Raw genomic sequence first — 24968 nt, forward strand, 5'->3', positions numbered from 1 at the left:
ATTGCCCTATTAAAAACAAATAAAAAGAAATTTCTCGTGCCAAATATGCATAGTCAAGCAAACAAATCCTTCAATGGCTGCAAACAATATGTAGATATACACATATATTATATATATATATATATATATATATATATTAAGTCTTGTTCTATACCTCTATACTGGATAGCATGTTTCCTCATCAGTCCTCTGAAATTATGAATGATCATTGTTTTGATCATAGATCTTACAGCTTTCAAAGAGAATTTGGTGTTTTTACAGAGTTAATATTGTATAAATTGTTCTCCTGGTTCAGCTTATTTCATTCTTCATCAGTTTATGAAAGTCCTCAAAACTGTTCATTTTTGTAGTACTGATGCAGCATAAACTATTCTTCTGGTTCCACTTATTTCATTCTTCATCAGTTGATATAAACCTTTCCTGTCTTTTTGAAATAATTTTTCTCCTAATTTCTTATAGCACAAGAGTACTCCTTTGCCTTCATATCCCACAACTTATTCAGCCATTTTGCATCTAGTTACTGTCAGAACCATTTCAAACCTAAGTGTCTCTTTGACAGTCCAATATGCTTTTCATTTCATTCCATTGCGTCTTGAAGAAGAAAAAACTACATGGGAAGAATGCTTACTAGGCGTTGGGGACACCCTGTGCAAGTGTAAGGAGTTGGAAGAAGTCAAGATTGTAAGAAGTTTGGTTCAATGTTAATTCTTTGGGGGCAGAGAATGTTTTTCACTTTTATCTCTGGTATCTCCATGCCTAGCCCAGTGCTTTGAAATTTTTTGTTGTTTCATTGTTGTTTGTTGTGTCATTAAAGGTTTTGTTCTGTTATATGTCTACTGGACCTATGGTTTCATCAGTCTGTGGAAATCTTTTTGAAGAAAGTCCATCTTCCAATGCAAATCAGCCACTGCTCTTCAGTGTACAGCCTTAGAAAGTTGCCTGGGATCCTGAAAGGTTAAGCTACTTGTACATGGTGACATAGTCAGGATGGAGCAGTAGTATGATTTTAGGTCTTCCTGATTCTGAAACTGGGTCTCTGTATACTATATCATGTTCCCTTTTAATGAATGTCATCAGTGTTAAATATGATTTCGCAATATGAAAAGGCCCCAGTTGTCACGATGAGGAAGGAACTGTTTGTACTATAGACAATGAGACATCATTGCACCTTTTGAACAGAGGAGTGAAATGGTAAAACTAGTACATTGGGGAAAATATTCTGCAGCTGTGTAAATGGAGAATTAGAAAAGAAAGAGGCTGAGCATATGTAGATCAATTGTTTTAGTTCAAGTGGGAGACCATAGGGATGAGGTGTTAGGTGGTACTAGCATGAAGAAAGAGAAAGAGAGAACAGGGGGCTATACTGTAGAGGCAGACTCAACAGGACTTCACAGCAGCTTAGATGTGAGGAGCAAGAGAGAGAAGGAGAAGAACATCACTCTGAGATTTTAAAATGGCCATTTAGTGTAGATATCAATAACTAACATTTATATAGAGAGTGCTAAGATTTGTGAAGGGAGTACTACCCATGTAGAGCAATTTATAAACTGATTATATGTGTGTGAGACTTATGTCATTAGTACCAGTATCCCCAAAGGATGCTTTCCTGAGAAATTCCCTAGGGGGAAGACTGAAAAACTTAGAAGTCAAAACACCTGGGGCACTATGGTAAATCTACTGGTCCTAGAATTATAGTGATGAGGGATGGCTCCCAATAGGTTCAGCAGGAACTCTGATCTTATCTACGACCAGAACCTGTGATTCAGTCTGGAAAGAATTCAGCTCAGGCTTAATTGGAGTCAGAGTTGAAAAAAGTTTATTATACGCCTTACAGAGGGCAAGGATCCTTAGGGGACCTGCAACCTTAAAGGGGTAGAATTAAGGTTTATATAGAATCATCCATAGTAGAACCTGTGCCAATTATGCTAACTAGGAGATTAAGGATGGAATTACAGAGGAGTTAAGATGGGGACAGTGTCATGTAACTTCGCAGGTGTATTGCCCATGATTCACTGGGAAAAAGCCCAAGGGGGGGGCTATCTGGAGGTGTCATTTTAGGCTTGAAAACATCACTAAGTCAGTGAGTGGTCAAGGGCTGATGGAGAAGTGCCCAGTCTGCCACCCATCAGTGTCATGTTTGACAAGATTAATGTCTGGGAACCAAGGCTAACTGGAGAGTCAGTGGATAATAGGCTAAGGAGTTAACCCATAGATAGGACCCTTAAAGATTCATTGAGGCAGCCATGGAGTCAACCTAGATATAGGTACTGAAGAATTAATGGGGTCAGCGGGACACTATACAAGGGGGAGAGAATAATTGCCTAAGCTGGAATGTTTATAGATACTTTGGTGAAGGATTGATAGGTATAGCTTGTTAGTGTTCCAAGGCTGAGGAACTTGTATCAATAGGACCTGGGTGCAAATTCCATTTCTGTCATCTATTACCTGCACTAACTCAGGTAAATCACTTAACCTCCACAGGACTAAATTTTCTTATCTATAAAATGAGGAAAGTTGGATTGGATCACCTTTGCTTCACTTTAAGATTTAGATATATGTTGCAATTACCCTATTATAATCTATGTGATATAAGAAGAATCTTCTCTATTCAGTACCATCTAATTAAATGAGCATTTATTAAGCACCTTCTATGTGCAAAGTAATGTGCTAGGGCCTAGGGATTCAGAGTCAATAATGAATACTTACCTGCCTTCAAGGAGGCTAGATTCTCTCTCTCTTTTTTTTTTAAGCAATTGGGGTTAAGTAACTTGCTCAAGGTTACATGGCCAGTTATTTCTGGGTGTGGTGCTGAGTATCGGAGCCCAGATTTGATCCCTGGGTCATCCCAACACTGGAGTCGGTGCTCTTACTCGCTGAGCCACCTGGCCACCCCTAAGCAATTGGGGTTAAGTAACTTGCTCAAGGTTACACGGCCAGGTGTTTCTGGGTGGGTACTAAGTGTCTGAGCCCGGGATTCGATCTCCAGGTCATCCCGGCACTGGAGCCGGTGCTCTTACTTGCTGTGCTACCTCGCCGCCCCAAGGCAGCATTCTCTTAAGGAATACTATAGGTATATATCAAAGTAATGGAAAGGAAACGTTAAGCAATAGGAGAGATCAGAAAAGGTCTTATATGGGAGGGGACACTTAAGCTGTACTTTCAAGAAAGTTAGAAAATTAAGAAGAGTTTAAGGAAAGCATTGCTCTGTAACATTCCTGGCAATTACTCATCTAAGCTTTATTTGAAGACTAATAACGATAGGAAGATTATCGCTTACCACACAAGTATATATGTGATGTGACAAGAAAAGATTACAGCTAAAATATCACCTCCCTGATTCTGGACACTGTGTGCCTTTTAATGCTATCCTAGGCTAGATCAGCTTTTTTTGGCTACGATGTCACTCACTGTTTACTTACACTTAGGTTGTAGTTCACTAACCCCCCACCCCCCAGATCTTTCTCATATAAACAGTTATAGATCTATGCTTCTCCTATCCTGTCCTTGTCAAATTGATTTCTTCATACTAAATATAGGATTTTATATTTATCCTTATTAAATTTTAACTTATTAAATCCAGCCCATCATTTGGGCCTATACAAATCTTTTTAAAGATACAAACTGTTTTCATGACAATTGTATCATTCTCTCTCAGGTTCAAATCATCTGTAAATCTGACAAGCATGCAATATATGCTTTGATTTTTAACTGGTATAAATTTCAAACGGCACAGGACCAAGGACAGTTCTCCAAAGGCAGCCCTCCTCTGAAGTTGAAATCAAGTCATTAAATGACTGCTTTTTATCTCCTATCATTTGAGAAGTTTTGAAGCCATCTAATTTTATACTAATTGATCCTAACTCTCTCCATGGTATTTACAAAGATTACATGAGACTCTTTGTCAAAGTGGTGAGGTAGAAAGAATGGTGGACTTGGAAACAGGAAGTCTGGGTTTGAATCTCACCTCACTCAAGAAAAGTCCTTGAAAGTCAAATCAATGATTCTTTTGTTTATATGATCTGATGAGGCCTTCCTAACATAAGTACAAAAAGTGTGTCTATAAGCTCGTAAACAAAGAGAGAGGGAAAGAGTGAGAGACAGAGTCAGAGAGAGACAAAAAGTGAAACAGGCAGAAAGAGAGAGACAGAATACAGAGAAAAACAGACACAACCAGCATGTCCAGATGGTGAAGAGTTCCAGCGCTTCAAGATGATGCCTCTGTGCCAAAACTGATGTTTCTGGAGCTCCTTATCTATTTCTTCCTTCTGTACAAATAATCTGTGTACTCCCATGACAACCTCACATCTGGTTCTCCTTCCAACATGTTTTTTGCTCGAGGTCCTGGATTTCCTCATATGAATATATTGCCTTCACAGATAATTCTATTCCACTACACTCTTTCATTTAGTTTTTCTCTTTAAAAAAAAGCTATTAGACTTTTTATCTTATGTAGCAAGGACTGTCCCTCCCCCCTTCATATAATAAGGGGATGTTGTTATGCAGCTCAAAGGTCATAATAGATCCCTCTAACCTCTTCTCCCCTTCCCTTCTCCAAAGAAGACTTTAGTTCCTGCCAGGAAGAGATGTAAGAAATTGGCATCAGAAGTTTTTCCACTCTGCTCTCTTCAGAGAGAGAGAGTGATAATTATATCTGTCTGCTCTCTTAAATAAGGGCTATAATTTTTCAGATTAAAGCTAACTTCTGATCACTTTTATTAATGGGGGAAGAAAGACCTCAGACAATATCCAAGGCTTGACTCCTTTCCCACCCAATACCAGTTCTGCAGTGAATACACACAGACCAATTAGCCAATTTATCCAAATACTCATTTATCCAAATCATAACAAAACATTGAATTCAAAGAATGCATGACATGAGTATAACAGGTGATACCGAGTGAAAGAGTTGTTCCATTGCAAAAAAGGTTATTCAGCTCAAACAAGAGATTAAGTCCTAGATTTCACCCAAGAGGAAGTTCCTCAATGTCTCTAATGTAGTGATCTAAGCATATAGACATGATGGAGACTTCAGTTTCCTCTTATGTTAGCTTCTTCACAGAGTCTTTTCCTTCAGCAACCTGAAGTCAGGTAAGCATTATCTATCTTTCTCTCTTGAAGCTAGAAGCCAGAAGCTCCTGAGACCCAAAGAGACTCAGTGACTTCAAGGAGAATGATGACCCATCCTTTCTCCTACTCTCATCAACTCTGCCTCACCCCTCATGCAGGTGGAAGACATGGATCCCTGTCAGTTAGGATAGAGACACATACCAGTGGGCTTCAGGACAGGGCTAACATTCCATTTGCTTAAGCTCTACTCTGCTGTTGCTTGGGAAAGTGTTTGGGGATCTTGCTTTAACTTCTTTTTTTTTTTTGGTCTTTATTAATTGGTTCCCCAGTTCTTCGAGTTTCAAATATTCACCCCCTCCCTCCCCTCCCCCCCCGCCCGTGGTGGCATACAATCAGGTATAGGATCTGCAGATACTTTCACATTAGACATTGATCAGATCAAATGAACAATGGGAAAGAGGAAAGCAAAGCAAACAAGAAAAAAGGAAGAGAGCAGGTAATTTGCTTCAATCTGCATTCAAACTCTGTTCTTTCTGGTTCTTTCTCTGAATGTAGACATCTCTCTCCAGCATGAGTCTTTTGTAGTTTACTTATAGCCCTGCATTTTTGAGAAGAGTCTGGTCTATCAAAATTGGTCATCACACATATGTTGTATCTGTAATTTTGTACAAATTTTTCCTGGTTCTGCTCTTCTCACTCAGCATCAGTTCGTATAAGCCTCTCCAGGTAGACATGAAGTCCATCTGCTCTTTGTTTCTTATGGTGCAATAGGATTCAATTACATTCATATACCATAACTTGTTTAGCCATTCCTCAATTGATGGGCATCCCCTTAATTTCCAATTCTTTGCCACCACAAAAAGAGCTGCTATAAGTATTTTTGTATGTATGGGTCTTCCTCCCACTTCTATAATCTCTTTGGGATACAACCCTTGAAGTGGTATTAATGGGTCAAAATAAATGAAATTACTTATAGCCTTTTTGGCCATAGTTCCAGATTGCTCTCCAAAATGGTTGGATCATCAGTTCACAACTCTACCAGCAATGTATTAGTGTTCCAAATTTTCCACATCCTCTCCAGCATTTATCATTTTCCTGTTTTGTCATCTTAGCCAATCTGACCAGTGAGATGTGGTACCTCAGAGTTGTTTTGATTTGCATTTCTCTAATCAATAGTAATTTAGAGCATTTTTTCATATGCTTATAGAGATCGTTAATTTCTTCCTCTGAGAACTGCCTGTTCATATCTTTGGCCATTTATCAATTGGGGAATGATTTATAGTCTTATAGATTTGACACAGTTCTCTGTATATTTTAGAAATGAGGCTTTTATCAGAGACATTGGTTGTAAAATTTCTTTCCCAATTTTCCACTACCCTCTTAATTTTGGTTACATTGGCTTTGTTTGTACAGAAGCTTTTCAATTTCATGTAATCAAAGTTATCTGTTTGCATTTTATAATACTCTCTAATTCTTGCTTCGTCATGAAATCTTCCCCTCTCCATAAATCTGACAGGTAATCTATTCCTTGCTTTCCCAGATTGCTTTCAGTATCATCCTTTATACCTAGATCACTCACCCATTTAGACTTAATTTTGGTGTACAGTGTTAGATAATGGTCTATGCTCAGTTTCTGCCTTACCATATTCCAGTTTTTCCAGCAGTTTTGGTCATATAGTGAGTTCTTCTCCCAAAAACAGGTGTCTTTGGGTTTATCAAAGAGTAGATTATTATATTCATTGACTGCTGAGTCTTGTGTACCCAATCTATTCCAATGATCCACTGCTCTGTTCCTCAGCCAGTACCAAGTAGTTTTGATGACTGCTGCTTTATAATACAGATTAAAATCTGGTAAAGTTAGGCCCCCTTCCCTAGCATTCCTTTTCATTAATTCCTTTGATATTCTGAACCTTTTGTTCTTCCAAATGAATTTTGTTACTATTTTTTCTAGGTCTATAAAGTAATTTTTTGGTAAATTGATTGGTATGGAACTAAATATGTAATTTAATTTAGGTAAAATTGTCATTTTTATTATATTAGCTTGACCCAGCCATAAGCAATTGATGTTTTTCCAATTAGTTAGATCTGACTTTATTTGTGTGAAAAATGTTTTGCAGTTGTGTTCATACAGGTCCTGGGTTTGTTTTGGCAGGTAGATTCCCAAATATTTTATAATGTCTACAATAACTATAAATAGGATGTCTCTTTCTATCTCGTGCTGTTGGATTTAATTAGAAACATACAGGAATGCTGAGGATTCATGTGGGTTTATTTTATATCCTGTAACTTTGCCAAATTTATTGTCTCAAGTACCTTTTTACTTGATTATTTAGGATTCTCTAAGTACGTCATCATATCATTTGCAAAAAGTGATAATTTGGTCTTTTCTTTGCCTTATTTGGTTCCTTTAATTTCTTTTACTCCTCTAATTGCTGCTGCTAACATTTCTAGTACTAGACTGAATAAGAGGGGTGATAGTGGACATCCTTGTTTCACCCCTGATCTTATTGGAAATGCTTGTAGCTTATCCCCATTACATATAATACTTGCTGGTGGCTTTAAATAGATACTACTTATTATTTTAAGGAAGACTCCATTTATTCCTATATTTTCTAGTGTTTTTAATAAGAATGGATGTTGTACTTTGTCAAAAGCCTTTTCTGCATCTATTGAGATAATCATGTTGTTTCTGCTAGTTTTATTGTTGATATGATCAATTATACTGATGGTTTTCCTAATATTAAACCATCCTTGCATTCCTGGGATAAATCCTACCTCATAAAAGTGTATTATTCTTGTGATCAGTTGCTGTAGTATTTTTGCTAATATTTTATTAAAATTTTTTGCATCTATATTCATGAGGGAAATTGGTCTATAATCTTCTTTTTCCATTGTATCTCTTCCTGATTTAGGTATCTGTACCATGTTTGTGTCATAAAAAGAATTCGGTAGAACTCCTTCTTCACTAATTTTCCCAAATAGTTTGTACAGTATTGGACTCCATTGTTCTTTAAATGTTTGATAAAATTCACTAGTAAATCTGTCTGGCCCTGGAGATTTTTTCCTAGGGAGTTCACTGATGACTTGTTCAATTTCTTTTTCTGAGATGGGGTTATTTAAGTAATTTACTTTCTCTTCAGTTGATCTAGGAAGCTTATATTTTTGTAAATATTCATTCATTTCACTAAGATTGTCAAATTTATGTTCATACAATTTGGCAAAATAATTCCTAATTATTGTTTTAATTTCCTCTTCATTGGAAGTAGATTCACCCTTTTCATTTTTTGATACTCATAATTTGGTTTTATTTTTTCTTTTTTATGATATTGGTTAAGGGTCTATCAATTTTATTTTTTTTCATAAAACCAGCTCCTAGCTTTATTTATCAATTCAATAGTTTTCTAAATTTCAATTTTATTAATCTCTCCTTTGGTTTTCATTATTTCTAATTTAGTATTTAATTGCGAATTTTCAATTTGTTCTTTTTCTAACTTTTTCAATTACATGCCCAATTCGTTGACCTCCCTTTTCTCTAATTTATTTATGTATGAACTCAGGGATATAAAACTTCCCCTAAAAACCGCCTTTGCTGCATCCCACAAATTTTGGTATGTTGTCTCATCATTGTCATTCTCTTGAATGAAGTTACTGATTGTTTCTATGATTTCTTGTTTGACCCACTCAGTCTTTAGGATTAAATTGTTTAGTTTCCAATTAGTTTTTAGTCTGTCTTTTCAGGGCCCTTTATTGCACATGATTTTTATTGCATCATGATCTGAGAATGATGCCTTTAATATTTCTGCCTTTCTGCACTGAATTGTAAGGTTTTTATGTCCCAGTACATGGTCAATTTTTGAGTATGTGCCATGAACCACTGAGAAGAAGGTATATTCCTTTTTATCTCCTTTCAGTTTTCTCCACAAATCTGTCATACCTATGCTCTCTAAAATTCTATTCACCTCTTTAACTTCTTTCTTGTTTATTTTGAAGTTGGATTTATCAAGTTCAGAGAGGGGGAGATTAAGGTCCCCCACTAGTATAGTTTTTCTATTTCTTCTTCTAATTCCCTTACCTTCTCCTCTAGGAATGTGGATGCTATACCACTTGGTGCATATATGTTAAGTAATGATATTGCTTAGTTCTCAATGGTTCCTTTTAGCAGGGTATAGTTTCCTTCTTTATCTCTTTTAATTAGATTAATTTTGCTTTTGCTTTATCTGAGATAAGGATTTCTACCCCTGTTTTTTTTACTTTAGCTGAGGCATGATATATTTTACTCCAGCCTTTTACCTTTACCCTGTGTGTATCCCTCTGTTTCAGATGTGTTTCTTGTAAACAGCATATTGTAGGATTATGGTTTTCAATCCATTCTGCTATCCACCTGCGTTTTATGGGAGAGTTAATTCCATTCACGTTCACAGATATGAATATTATCTGTCTCTTTCCCTCCATCCTTTTCCCTCCCCTGTTTATGCTTTTATTTTACTCCCCTTCCCCTCTTACTTCCCCCTCTTCTAACCACTCCCCCTTTATTGGCCTTTCCTCCCTCCTACTGCCTTTAGAATATTTTTATACTTAATGTAGTATGTTATTTTTTCTTCAAACCAAGAGTGAAAGGAACAGATCTCATGCAAAGCTCCTCTCCCTCCCCTCTTTCCCTCTATTATGATATGTTTTGTGTCTCTTCTCTATAGAGTCCTATGCTTAACTGGTTGTGTTATTCCCTCCTTGCACCAGAACCAATGAGAGAAAAGCTCATATCATACTCATCTCCCTCCCTTCTTTCCCTCTGCTATATTGTTTTTATGCCTCTTTGTGTAATTTATTTATTACCGTAATTTACTCTTTTCCATTTTATTCTTTCTTCTTCTTCCATTGCAGTCCCTTTGTATCCCTTAATAAGGTTTTTTATCATCATTTTTGTTATGTATACCCATACCCTCTACTTGTCTATAAACAGTTTGCTCTTATTAAATAATAGGGTGTGTGTGTGTTTTCCTTGTTTACCTTTCTATGTCTCTCTTGCATCTCATAATTGAAGGTTGAATTTTCCATTGAGCTCAGCTTTTTCATCAGGAAGGTCTGGAAATCTGTTGTATCATTGAATAACCATCTCCTTGCCTGGAAGAATATGTTCAGTTTCACTGGGTAGGTGATCCTTGGTTGTAACCCGAGCTCTTTTCCCTTGTGAAAAATTGAATTCTACCTCCTCCGATCTTTCAGTGTAGAGGCTGCCAGATCCTGTGCAATCCTCACTATGGTTCCACAATATTTGAATTGTTTCTTTCTGGCTGCTTGTAGTATTTTCTCCTTTATCTGGTTGTTCTGGAGTTTGGCCACAACATTTCATGGACTTTTCAATTTGGGATCTCTTTCAGGAGGTGACCAGTGGATTCTCTTGATTTCTATTTTACCCTCTGGTTCTAGTATCTCAGGGCAGTTTTCCTTGGTGAGCTCTTGTAAGATGTTGTCCAGGCTCATTTTTTCATCATGATTTTCCAGTAGGCCTATGATTCTCAGATTATCTATCCTGGATCTGTTTTCCAGGTCAGTTATTTTTCCATTAAGATATTTTACCTCTTTTTCTAATTTTTCATTCTTGATGTTTTATTTGACTAAATCTTGGTTTCTCATAGAGTTATTTGCTTCAATTTGGTTGATTCTAGTTTTTAGCAAATAATTTTCCTCAGTTAGTTTTTGGAGCTCCTTTTCCATATCACACATTTTTCATTTTAAGGAACTGTTTTCTTCATTGTAATGTTTTTCTAATTTTGCAAATTTGATTTTAAAAGAATTATGCATTTTATCTTCTATCTCTCTAATTTGGTTCTCAAAGTTCCCTTTGAGCTCATCTAAGAATGCTTTCTGTGCTTGAGACAAGTTTCCTGTTGAGGCTTCAGCTGTGGGTGTGGAGTCAACACTGTCTCCCTCTGAATTTGGTTCCTCCCTATCAGGACAGTAGACCTCCAGAGTCTTTTTCTTCGAAGTCTGCTTTCTACCCATTTTGAGGCAGGGTCCCAGCCATGCTCTTCCTATAGGGTTCCCAAGCCTTTACTGTTTAAGGTTTTGCTCTGAGGCAATAATTACTATGTTTTCAGAGTCAGAGGTGGGGATTGGAGCAGCCGGGATTCACTCTGCCATCCTGGTCCCTGGAGGTCCAGAGAGGGACTTTTTAAATATCTGGGCTGTAGATTGGTAGTCCCAGGAATAGCTGCTGCCCCTGCCAGGGACCCTGCATTTGATTCTTACCCTGCTCCGTCTAGTCCCAGCCCTGCAGTGATAGGCCTGGTAGTGGCCCTTGTGGTTGGTGGGTCAACTTGCCATCATGTTGATCAAGTTTCTGCCTTCCTAAGAGTCCGGGCCTCTTCTTACCTCCTGGGATCATATTCTGGGCCTCTGTGTTACCCAGGGTGATCTTCCAGGCTTCAGCCTAGAACTTCTTTTTCTCCTTTCACTCAGTCAAAGTTACCATTCCTTCTATGAGCTTGCATGCATAGTGGGACTATGACCATTGTGGGAAGCATCCTTCAGTAACGAAATTCCTTAACATAAAAAGGAAAGAAAATTGCCTTGAACCTCTACTAAGTAGGAAAAAGGCACTGGAAATATTTACTGGCCTCTGCCAGGAGTCTTTTTTCTCCCATACAAAACTATAATTCTATATGCATTTGCTAGAAGTACTCCGTTCCTGGACAAGAGCCTATGATTTCTATATTTTAGACCCCCGAATCAAAATCCCATTCTTAGACATAATTTTTAAAAATTGTTCATTTCCTAAATCTACTTTTTATTTTCTGAAACCCTTCTCTTCAATCAGCAGCAGTGAAAAAAGCCACATATTGTCCAACAGTCTATTTTGTTTTTACTTAGAAATTCATAATCCTGAGCAAGGCTCCAAATTCCAGGATCATTTGTCCTCATGTCAATCACAAGACTGGGGGTAAAGGTTGTCAGAATGGACAAGTCTGAAGACACTCTCCATTATATCCCGGATACATGTCCAAGGCAGAGAACAGACCTTTTTATTGTTGTCAGATCAACAAATATCCATTTTGGTTTCCCACAGGAGGAAGTCACAAACCATCACTATTCACTTAGTCTTCCTCTGCCCATTATGGGATAACCCCTCTCCTTGAGTACCTTGTGATAGGAAGTATCATCTTTATTTGGTCCATAAAGATGTACATAATCCTCACAGAGCCTAGTTCCAGTATGATCCTTATATTAATTACATAGCTCCAAGAATTCAGTGGATAATCTTTTGCCCCAACCTGCTGCCACAGGTTAGGATTTTGCTCTATTTCTTCATATTCTTTTATCTTTTTCATTTTCTCTTTGAAACATGTCTAGCCTTTCAGAAAAGGTTTCTCTCCCCATGATGGCTTATAGAGTTTGGATACATTCCTCCTACTATTTCATCTTTTCTAGAAAGGAGACCCTTGGATGTAGTGTACTTGAGTGACAAAAACTTATTGAGGGAAGCCACATCCCCTCTTTCCATCTCCTAATTAATCAAGCTTTAATTTATCACTAATCATTTTTATTCTTTTCTATAGTCTGGCTATTATGAAGTCCGTCTGCTCTTCATTTCTTGTAGCACAATAGTATTCCATTACATTCATATACCACAAAGTATTCAGTCATTCCCCAATTGTTGGGCATCCCCTTGATTTCCAGTTCTTTGCCACCACACAAAGAGTTGCTGTAACTATTTTTGTACAAATGGGTATTTTTCCTACTTCTAGGATCTCTTTGGGATACAGCCCTAGAAGTCAGAGACCACATTTTAAAAAAATCAATTGTAATTGCAAAAAGATTTAAATCTAAAAAAGGAACTTAGAAGTTACTTTGTCCAAGTCTCTTATTTTCAAATGAAGAAATGGGACCCTGAAATTGTGTTGTACCCAAAGTCATAGGATAAGTTACTTATATACTGGTACCTTGTCTTGATTTTTTTTCCCAAGTGTCTTTGGAACTTCATTCATTGGTTTATAGAAGACTTCCTAGGAGTTTGTGTTAGTCTACTCATTACCTAGATTCAATAAACTCTACATTGACTTAGTCCCCATCCCACAAAACAGATCTCCCTCTCTATTCTCGCTATTATTAATAAATCACTTTTATATCTTATTATAACCCAAAGCAAAACAGATTAATTGGATTAATAAAAGAATAGCAATACTGGGAAGCATGAAGCAAGAGGTGATAACACATCTATCACTTTTCTAGCATCCCCCAAAACACGTCCCTCCTCAATCCATTGAGATCTAACCTATGCATATGGTAATAGAAGTATTTTTTGCAGGTTTCTTTCACAAAATGGCTAGAATAAAATGATCCACTGGAATTCATTGTCCATCATAGTAAGTTATTGTACCTCTTCAGATCTCTAAGTGCCACAGAGTTCCTATGAGTTCACAAGGGAAGAACCTAAGAAAGGATGTTGGTGGAGTGTGATTTAGGTTCTTTAATGTCTGGGTCAGTCTCCAAGAATTTCAGTCATATATCCATTTCCTGCTACTGGTGCAAGGGAATTCACCTAACCAATCAATGAATGTCTGATTCTCCTCTTAATAGATGTCCAAAGCCACTTGACTTTCTATTAGCCACTTGTATTAAATACAGCTCTCTATCTACAGCTGTACTCTGTGTTACTGTTATGAAACTGGGCGGCCTCGACCTCTCCAATCATGCTCTTCTTAGAGAAGAGATTGCTTAACCTTTCATTTCTCAGTATGCTTATCCTAAGTGACTGAGCTTGTATCCAGGTGACTCAGGCGGCCTCTCCTATTGCTTCAGTAGCCCCATGTGAGGAGATGTTTTCAAGCAAATGAGACTAATTTTCGTCATGACAACTATTTATACCTATCTGCTGACCCCTCCCCAGAGAAGCTGATTATACTATCTGCAGCAGTTTGTCATACTCAACTTTCTTTTCTTTCTGATAAATCATACCCAGAAGACCCTGATAGGTCATTGTCATGCAATAACCCTCTACCCATATGATTCAGTCTGATGCTGTCTGTCTGCTCTAGATACCCTGAGTTTTGACCATTTGAAGAAGGCTTTTCCTAGGCAACATTAATTCAGAAGGTGCTAATACCTGCCAGCATTCCAGTGGTTGTACACATATACTACTACTTTATCTCAGTCTGCACACAATGTACTAAATAAAACAGTGACTAAAAACATTACAATAGCACACAAGATGCTATGGAAACCAAATTGGCAATTTATTTACCATGGTATAGTGAAAAAATAACTATTCTTTTCAGGAAATCTTTCAGTAAGAAACAAGAAAATACTTTGAACTATTAAACACAGCCTAGAAGAGAAGGGAGAAAAGTATAATATTTCTTAATTCAAAAAGTTAGAATTGATCACAGGGAATGTCCACAGAAATACAATGGTTTCTTTAGGAATATATGTGCATTTTCTTTTCCTATTACTCCTACAGAACATAGAGCACAAATCCATCCCTCTTGTTTTGATCCTCAAACCATCTCCTTGACTCTGCCCTTCTGGCTGGTATATGATCTTTCCCCACAATCCTACCAGATCATGGATGAAGGAAGTGATCTTATATGAGTCTCATCTCATGCTCTACTGACCACTCTAGTTTGATAGGACAAGAACAAAACTCCATCATGTTGCAGGTATGGGAGAAAAATTAAGCTCTGCTGTACCCTGGCAGGATGGAATGTGGCAATATGGCTTGAAAAGTGCCCCAGACAAAACAACCACTGTCTTTTTCTTTCTTTTAACCTTTTGTTCCTAGTGTTTTTTTGTTTTTATTTCTGCTGTTACCTGCATATCCACCCAGAATTCATATCCCCCCAGGTTCTGAGAATCTCAAGAAGAATGGACATAAAAAGTGCTAGTATTGTCTTCTTGGCAAGGTCCTAGAACATGCCTCTTTACACATTCAATAAATATTTGTTGAACTTGTAGTAGTTATATGTTTGTACTAAATGAGTATTATAGGTAATAAGCGCTAGAAGTCTCTAGTCCATGTGAGTGAAGTAAAGGAGGCAGATATAATAAGAGATATTGTGGAATTAGAATCGCCAAGATGTGTTACTTGTTTCAGGGAAATACTAGGACAAAAAGAATTCTAGTGAAGGAGGGTTGACAGCCAGGAGACCACCAGTTGTGATGGAGGTATAGCCTAATCAAATGACCCCTGAAGAGGCAAGGAAGCCATATAGAGAACTGTTTCAGCAGCATCTCAGAGTAGCCCTCTCTCCAGTTTTATCTCTTTAAGGTAAAGTTAAATCAGCCTTATCAAGAGAGGTTCTTCTCTTAGCTACACCTCTCAACAAGATATTGATAAGACTGGTTTTAATAAAGATAAATGTAAAGTCCTGAATTTGGATTTAAGAAGTCAAACCCAACAATGCATTATGGGAGTGGGATGCCTAGATGATCAATGTGTAAAAATGCTCTGGGGGTTTTGACAAACTTCAAACTCAATATGAGTCAAATGTTACATTGGACAAAAAAGACAATGCTTTCTCCAAATATAGTGTGTCTAGAGCAATGCCTTAGCAGGATCCCAATCCCTAACTCTTTGAGGAAAATTGGACAAATATTTTATGCCTTTAAGTCAGTAATAATGATGTGGAACACCACAGATCTAAAGCCGGGACCCTGTAGCATTCCAGTAGAATTCTCTCCATAGTTTGACATCGGTCAAATTGACCTAACTGTACTATTACTATGCTATTGTGTAATGTGCGTTTCTTTGCATTGGGAAGATAAATTAAATGATTCTACAAATTCAGCACTTAATGTTTGCATTCTATCACTGAAGGGCTTATAATTTGCTGATATTCAATTTGACCAGTGAGAGAATTCTTCTTTGGCATTTCCTTCATCTTAATCTGATTAATTTGCAAGGGACAATCCCTAGATGCTTTGTTAACTCACTGACCAGCATTGCCATAATGAAAATTTCGGTAGATTACATTTAGGTAGATCATTGCCTTGTGTGATGTTTGATCTAGAAGACAGACAAATCCAAAGTGGTTGGTAATTTCAGAGATAAGGAAGCTGCAACTGAAGGCAACTTTGCAGGAACTCTTAGGGATTATGCAGAAGAGACAGTATCAGCCCAGATGCAAGACCACTGACTTTGCAATGAATGCTACATGAGTGGTATACTTTAACCAAATAAAATGGATTGTGTGCTTGTCCTACTGTAGCCCATTGTTGAAGTACTTAATTTACTTTTATACTTTTTAAAATAAATTTAATTGATTCCCTTTTATTTCTTTATATGCTTTACCAAATTCAACTGGCTCCCTAAATCAAACCCTCTCCTATTAAAAAGGAACAGAAGTAAGAAAAAAATCCATTTATAGAGAGTAGCTCTGACAATATGCACTCTTTTTTGCTCTAGTGGTCTCTCATTTCTCTGCCAAGATTAGGGAGGAATATTCTCATTATCTGCTTTCTGGGATCATTATTGTTTTTTCCAGGATTTGGCTTCCTTTTAGTGAATTTTCTTTTTCATTACTTTGTAGTTATTATGTATTTGGGGGGGGGTGTTCTTTTTTGGTTTTACTAATTTCACTTAAAATTAGTTCATGCAGGTATTCTCATATTTCTCTGAATTTCTCATGTCTCTCAATTCATAATGAACACAAATATTTACTTATATTTGTATTCCTAAGATTGTTTAGTCATTCCCACATTTGATGAATACTCTGTTTGTTTCCAGTCTTATGTATACAGCTTTTTATCCTTTTTGGATAACTCTAAATTGTTGTCTCTAATAGTAGGACTAATCAAAAGCTATACTAATAGTGTATTATTATTCCTGTCTTCCAATATTCTCTCCAACATTGACTTTTTCTTCTTTTGGACATTTTTGACAAACTGTATGGTATGAGTAAAAGCTCCAAGTTGCTCCAAGTTATGTGCATTTCTCTTATTATTAGTGATTTGGAACTTGTTTTCATACCTTAATTTTTTTTTAGTTCAGAATCCTTCTTTTGAAAACTATACTCTTAAAGCATGTATCTGCTTAGAATGGGATCATTTATTTATGTCAATTTTCCAGACAGACAGACAGATAGATGATAGATAGATAGATAGATAGATAGATAGATAGATAGATACAACAATATTGATATAGATATGTATCTTAGATACCAGTGTTTAACAGTTATATTTGACATAAAGGGTTTTTCCATTGGATAATTTATTTCCCAGATTCCATCTGCATTGATTTTTACTGTGATCAGCACAGTTGGTGGGATAGCAAGAGGCAAGAATAATGAGACAGGGGTGTAATCAATAGTCTGTTTATTACAGAACCATTTCATACAGAGCCAAAGATACAAGGAACACACAGAGTTGATATACCCCCCAACAGAAAGTCTATGTGACCAGAGAAAAAAAGCAAGCAATGTACAAGGACCCTCCTTTGATCTTGTTTACTATTTACCCTTGCTTAAGATTAGTTATTTATTAGGGCAATATCATAGGACCATATCCAGAGGCATAAACAAACAAGATTACATGTCCTCCTGCTTATCTGCCCAGTAACCTTGCAGAAGTTTGAATAGGAGAGCATTCTGTTAATGGGGCCAGTAGATCCCCAAAAGTTCTCTATATCTCCCCCATTAATTTATTTTAAAAGGCTGTTGGCAGAATCATGCGATTAGATATTATATACCACTTGTTGAATGATACGAGAAAAATAGGAAATAAGGATGGGTAAACAAGTACATAAAACAAGTAGTATCACCCCTATTCCTAGGAAGGTTATTATTTGCTGTACTTATTCAGGTAATATTCCCTGAGTTCTCTTTATCCAATCTTCAAATTTTTTTTTCATCTCCGAATTTGGTAGTAGTGACTGTTGACTTTCTTGGTCCATGAGGCAAGTCAAATTCTCTAAATCATTTAAGTCAAGGGATGTGTTATGGTCACCCCATAGCCCATTAAGATGATTTCTAATTTGAGTTATGTTATATTCTTATTCATTATATTGTTTGCCATACAGAAATACATATATCTATAATCAGATATTGACCTTTGTCTAACTTGCATAAATTCAATCTCATCAGCTATATCAATTAAGTAATCTCTGAGCTGTGTTATTGCTTTATAAAAGCTCTTGTTGATTTCTGATTGTAACAAAAATCCTTGTGAAACATTGACAGATAATTCATGTAAAAATTGAGCTTGCACGATCTGATTTTGTACAGTGTTAATGGACATAGACATAGCAACAATGCTCACTATAGTAGTAATTAAAGCAATTTGGGAAATACACCTCTTTTTTCGATTGAAACCCAATTGTTGATTTCCCCACATGAATGCATACCTCCCTCCTAAACAAGCACATACAAAGCTCTGGTTGCTCTTGCTCAAGTATGTCCCATTAGGAGCAAAAATAGCAAAAACCATCGTTAATGGGGCCCATGGCAAAGGGATTTTCCATAATTCTGGGTTTCCTCTCTAGGAGTGTCCCAAACAATTTTGTTTAGTGTACCCCCCATGTCTGTGTTTAATGTTCGTGTCATTGTGCCAGGAAACATAGGTTTGCTGTTCCACCTGATTGCAAACAGGTACCTTAGTCCTACAATTTAAAAATAGGGGATCCACTTAAGCCAAAGATGAGTCCCCCTCATCTTGTTGTGGACACAGAATCTGACATTTACCCCACAATCCTGAACAATTCAAAAAAGTCCCCAAAATTCCCATAGTATATATTGTGATGTTGTCAAAGTGTACTAGCTCCTTAACTTTGAAAATTCCTTCAGCATAGAAATTCCCATTCAGCTCTCTTTTATCTCTACACTTTTGCATAGATATAGAAGATAGATTAACAGGAATGTCCACAAAGCATGTTTAAATCTGCCCCAAGGATGATACTCATAATGATACTTGATAATTTGTACTAAACTACTTGAGGACATATTAAAAACACAAGGTAATTCATCCACTAACCCAGTCAAATTAAAATCAAGCACAGGATGGGTTATGTTTGCATTATGAATATCAAAATCTTTGGCAATAAGGACTGACCCATTTCCTTCTAAAGTGATTTCCAGAAGAAACTCCCCCTACTTGACCATCTCCACCCAAGGCAGATGATCAAGGATGGCCCAGTATCTTGTAGAGGCAACTACTGGAAGCTGAGCAAGGATAGTAGTGAGCAAGATCACAGTCTGCTTGCCCTTATTTAGGGTCTGGCTCCTCCTCTTCTGCCAATCTCGTCTGGTTCTGGTTGGGGGTGAGGGGCAAATGCCCAGTCTCTGCATTTGTTGACACAGTCCTTGTTCTCCTTCTCATCTGTGGAGACACACAAATAGCCTCTGCCGGGCACTATTACTCTGTGGGGATGTACCATTGTCCCTTATCATTTTTCCACATGACCCATTCAGTAACTGCAGTTGCCTGGGGCTGTGACCTTTTAGAATTACTAATTGTATGGTCAGTAACACCCCAGAGTTTTTCGCAGGTGTTTTATTTTCATGATCTAATGTCAAATAATTTATTACATATAGTGACAACCCCAACATTCATCTCAGGGTACCCATGCTCTAAATTCCCCCTTTTAGTTTTTGGAGTGCAGTTTTAAGTGTATAGTTTTTTCTTTCAACAATAGCCTGACCTTTGGGTTGTAAGGAAGCCCTGTTACATGGTGAATACCCCATTGAAGACATAATTCAGCAAAGCCTTTTGAGGTGTAAGTGGGGCCATTGTCAGTCTTTAATTGATTTGGCACACCTGCAGCAGAAAGCATGTAATAAGATGTTCTTGAACAATGTCTAATAAGGCAGCATTTTTTTCTGCACTTGGGAGTAACTGATCCACCCATACTGGTTTTGTGGTAAGCCATTCAATAGGATTGGCTGTTGGCTGCCCATCAATCAGGGCCCCTCCTGAAAATTTGTCATGATGAAGTTGTTATAAAATATCTCTGCCCCATAAAGCCATTGGCAAAGAAGCCAAACAGTATGGCTGGAATTTTCCTGACATATTCCCAAAGTAAGCCCTCAAATTCCCAAGTAAGTTTCCTCACACTTTGTAAAGGCTGGCTAACTTCTCCTATGCCCCTCATGTTTATATCTGATTCTTGAACAATCCACTCCAGATCCCATTGCTCCTTATTAATAGTGGTCCTATCTGCTCTGGTGTCTAAGAGACCCCGAATTCTCCTGCCCTCCACATATATATGAAGGTTGGGTCTTGAGGTCGTAATGATTTGAGACCATATGACCTCTGGATTCTGTATTTGAAATATCTGCTGTTCTTGTTTTAATTGGATCACGGAACTGCTAGAATTCATAATTTTAATTTTAATCTTATTATAATCTTCTCAGTCCTTTTATTCCACATAGTTTTGAGTGAATTGTATATCCATGTGTTCCCCTTCTGAGGGTAATGAAAGTACCCCCACAGCCAGAGAAGAGCTCCTAAAAAGCACTTCTGTCTCCTGGCCAGGATAAATATTTATGTATGTAACCTCAGGTTGTAAGATAACAGGAGTTACTTCAGAGTGGGAGGGATAAAAATTGCTTGCCCTCCTGAACCTCTGGAGTACTAAACTGAACATAGGTCCCTGCTGTTTTTTGTGGGCCTGGAACTTGGCCCTTGAGGCCATTTCCTGAATTTCTAAATCGACAATCTGAAGCCCAATGAAAGCCCTTATGATACCTGTGGCATTTTGGTTTTGGTCCTAATTCACCATTACTGCCACCGTCTTGACATTCCCTTTTGAAATGACCCACTCTACCACATTTATAACAATTCTTGTTTTGTCTATTTATTGCTGCTTGTCCTTCTGCTATAATTTGTGCTTGCAAGACCATAGACTTTACCTCCATAGATTTTCAAATTAATTAATCCAAGGATGTGTCAGCAGGAAGTGCCAAAAAGGCTTTCTCATGGTCTAAGCTGCAACTCCCTCTAGCTATTTGTCTTACACAGTCTTCCAATCCCACAGTATTTCCTAATGTATGTTCAATCACTTGTATTTTGGCCACAAAATCAGGAAATGATTCCTCAGGTCCCTGCATGATATTTGTAAAATTTCTTCCTGCTTGACCACCACTGATTATCTCTTTCCATGCTTGTACTGCACACTCTTGAATAGTACTATATACTTCCACTGAATACCCCATTTGTGTGTTAGGTAATGTATTAGGTCCGTCACCCAAAAGCATGGAAATACTGGGTGCGTTAGGTCTCTCTGACAACATAACATCATATAGTTTGCTATGACATTTTTCCTTATAATTTTCCTTATAATTCCAGCTTCCTACTGTAAGAAATCCCCTGAGGTTGGGCATATTTTAACTGTTTGCCTCCAATCATATGGTGTCAAAACTATGGCTGCTAAATTTTTCAATAATGACACCATATAAGAAGCTGTTGCCCCGTATTCCTGTACAGCCTTTTTTTTTTTACCTCCTTATGATCTTTTATATTTAATTTTTGCCATGTCCTATTGCCCTGGGCATCTACTGTAACAGGGTATGCTAACAAATTGCAGCCTTTAAATCTCATTTCTTGTAATGTCTGTCCTTCCTCTTTCATAAGTTTTTGAAAATTGTATATAATTCTGAAACTATGGTGAGACTGCCATTAGGCTTCCCAGGTTTTCAGTTCCCCATGTGGGATTATAGGATGGACACAGATTGAGGTTAAGAGGTTTGGTATTTTCTAGGGGTCTTTCTCCCACAAATTCAGGAGGTGTGGTCTCTTCCCCATCACTGCCTTCGCTCTCACCCATGACACTCAATATTTCTTTAAGACCTGTTTTGTGTGCTAGGCATACTTTAATGGCATTATAAATTGCAAATATGGAACCAGAGTCATTCTCTTTAAAATAATTAACTAAAGTCTCTCCCACTGTTTCCCAGTCAGGTCCTCTGATCTGAGAGCCACTAGGGAACCATGGGGCCGTCTGACTATTTTTAAAAATTTTTTCAAAATCTGTTTCTTAACTAAAATCCTTTTCTTACATATTATAAGTTGTAATATTTTCAGATCTTTTCCTTCATCTTTAAAGCCCTTCACTAAGTTTCCTCCCATACTCTGTCTCTGTGAGCTCTGATTATGAAAAATGAAAAGTGAGCATGTCGATGAGCAGTCTTCTTAGAGCCTTTCCCTTACCTTGAAAGAAATCTATTGTCCCTTGTATTTCATGCGGGCCTGCTTCCTGCTGGCAAATCCTGGGGTCCATCACTAGAGACTCAAGATCAGTCCTGATGCCCCACATTGTGGGCGCCACTTACTGTGACCAGTGCAGTTGGTGGGCTTACAAGCAGTGAGAATAATGAGACAGGGGTGTAATCAATAGTCTGTCTATTACAGAACCATTTCATACAGAGCCAAAGATACAGAGCAGCAGAAGGTCTGTGACCAGAGAAAAATGCAAACAATGTACAAGGACCCTCCTTTGATCTTGTTTACTATTTACCCTTGCTTAAGGTGAGTTATTTATTAGGTCCAGTTGAAATTTGAGGAAACCAAAGAAGTTCAGAGCTTGAGGAGATGGCCTAATGGAGTCAATGCTGTAGCCCTCCTGGTTGGGGAGAAAGTACAAGAAGAGACAACTCTAGTGGGTTCCTTTAAGCTTCAGACTGATGGAATGGAGGAGATGAAGAAACTTAAGGAGAGAAACAAGGACAGAATTAATGAAGAGGAGGAGCTCAACTTAGGAACATCATTTTCAGCAGAAACCAACCAAAGGCATGAAGATGTTGACATGATGAAATACATTAAGATTGAGCTAAAGAAGAGGAAAGGAATTGTGGAAAATGAGGAGCAGGAGAAGTTGAAGAATGCTGAGTGCTGTGAGCTCCCCCGATCATCCAAATCTCCTCAGCTAAGAAAACAGAAAAGATGTCGTCCAACCAGATGCTGAGCAGCATCCCTGAGGTGGACTTGGGCTTTGATGTAAAAATTTAAAAATATATCATTTCAATAAAAGACGTCAAAGCAAGCCTACTGACTGAGCAACAGAACAAAAACAAAGTCAGTGAAACCTCTTTTGTTCCAACCAACATGGCTCTGAATTCTTTACAACACAACCAATTTTATCATGAAGAGCTCAATGCCCCGTTTGCAGGCAGAAAGAAGAGCCAAAAACCCAACCCCTCAGGGTGGGAGATACAGCGAAGCCAGAACATGAGAGGTCTCCTCCAAACAGCAAGAGCCCTGACAATGAAAAGGCAACTGATGATTATCATTATAAGAAGTATAAGAAGATGAACAGATGCTATTAATTCCAGCTCAGTGCAAATTGGTGGGGAGGGGATTTTTGCAGAGAAGTTATTTTTCGTCAAGTACAAGCTGCAGTATAAATGTCACAGAAAGAAAAGTTTGTTTCTTTTAGACCTCTTTAGGCTGTGCAGTTGTCTCACAACCTAGGTTTTATTTTTATTTTTTGCAAAGAGGTATGTTCACGAATATGACCACATGAAAATCAACTGTAATGCTCTTGCATATTAACTGTCAGTCTTTCATTCTTTTTTTGCCTTTTTGGAGGGGGGAAGTCTGGGCAACTAGGGTTAAGTGACTTGCCAAGGTCACAAGACTAGTTGTGTGTGTGTCTGTGTGTGTGTGTGTGTGTGTGTGTGTGTGTGTGTGTGTGAAGTGTCTGAGGCCACATTTGAACTCAGGTCCTCCTGACTCCAGGGTCAGTGCACCACTTACCATCCTTGCCAGGTTTTCTTAAGCAGTGGACTGATATGCTCATTGTTGTTAGGTCTTCTTTTTTTTGTCAAACAGTAGTCTTGTTACCACTTTCAAATCTCCTTTGTAAATAAGTTGGTTTTCTTTTGATATTTGGGTAATGTGAAGTAGACTGCAGGAATTATGCAATCTTATTCTTTAAACTATTTTCTTATGTTAAGACATTACAGCTTAGTTAGGAAGTGTTGTTTAAGAAGTGTCATTTAGGGGTAGCTAGGCAGTGCAGTGAATAGAGCACTGGGCTTGGAGTCAGGAGGATAGGAGTTCAAACGTGGCTTCAGACACTTAATACTTACTAGCTGTGTGACCTTGGGCAAGTCACTTAACCCCCATTGCCCTGCCCTACCCCCTCCAAAAAAAATTTTTTTAAAGTATCATTTAGAAGACTTTTTGCTACTTGCTGTGTGACCTCAAGCAAGTCCTTTCCTTTCCCATGAGCCACACTTTCCTCATCTATAAAATGGGGAGATTAAAACTTGGGTCCTTTGTAACCCAAGGTGCTTGTTTAAAAAAAAATAGACACAGCAAAGCAATCCAGGATAGAACTAAGGAGGCAATAGTGGCTTTTCTGTCTCCCAAATTCCTATTGGTTATTCCATACAATTTATTTCTTTTTTTTCTTTTTTTCTTTATTAATTTGTTTGTTTCCTTTTAGTTTACAGGATTCAATTCCACAATTCCTTGAATTTCACATTTTGTCCCCCTCCGATCCCCCTCCCCCATGGCGGCTTATAGTCAAGTATAGGATCTGTAAATACTTTTACATTATACATTGGTCAGGTTATAAGAATGGATTGTACCAGCTGAAATGAAAAATGGTAAAGAGGACATAAAATCAAATAAGAGAATGAAAAAGATCAGGTATTTTGCTTCCACCTGGATATAAACTTAGTTCTTTCTCGTTCTTTCTCTGGATGCACATTTTTCTCTCCATCATGCGTCTTTTGGGATTGACTTATATAACTGCATTGCTGAGGAGAGTCCAGTCTATAAAAGTTGGTCATCACACATACGTTGTGTCTGTAATTGTGTACAAATTTCTCCTGGTTCTACTCTTCTCACTCAGCATCAGTTCTTTTAAGCCTCTCCAGGTAAATATGAAGACTGCCTGCTCCTCGTTTCTTATAGCACAATAGTATTCCATAACATGCATATACCACAACTTGTTCAGCCATTCCCCA

General features: G+C 37.7%; 1 pseudogene; it reads left to right on the forward strand.

Annotated features, from left to right (window-relative positions):
- Nucleotides 1-459: 459 nt before the first annotated feature.
- On the forward strand, nt 460-23318 carry LOC138176392 (splicing factor C9orf78-like; annotated as a pseudogene).
- Nucleotides 23319-24968: the final 1650 nt, after the last annotated feature.

The sequence above is a fragment of the Petaurus breviceps genome, unplaced genomic scaffold (genome assembly GCF_028583685.1).
Source record: "Petaurus breviceps papuanus isolate PSGF00001 unplaced genomic scaffold, PetGlider_PUasm1.0 88271, whole genome shotgun sequence".
In the NCBI taxonomy this organism is placed as follows: domain Eukaryota; kingdom Metazoa; phylum Chordata; class Mammalia; order Diprotodontia; family Petauridae; genus Petaurus; species Petaurus breviceps.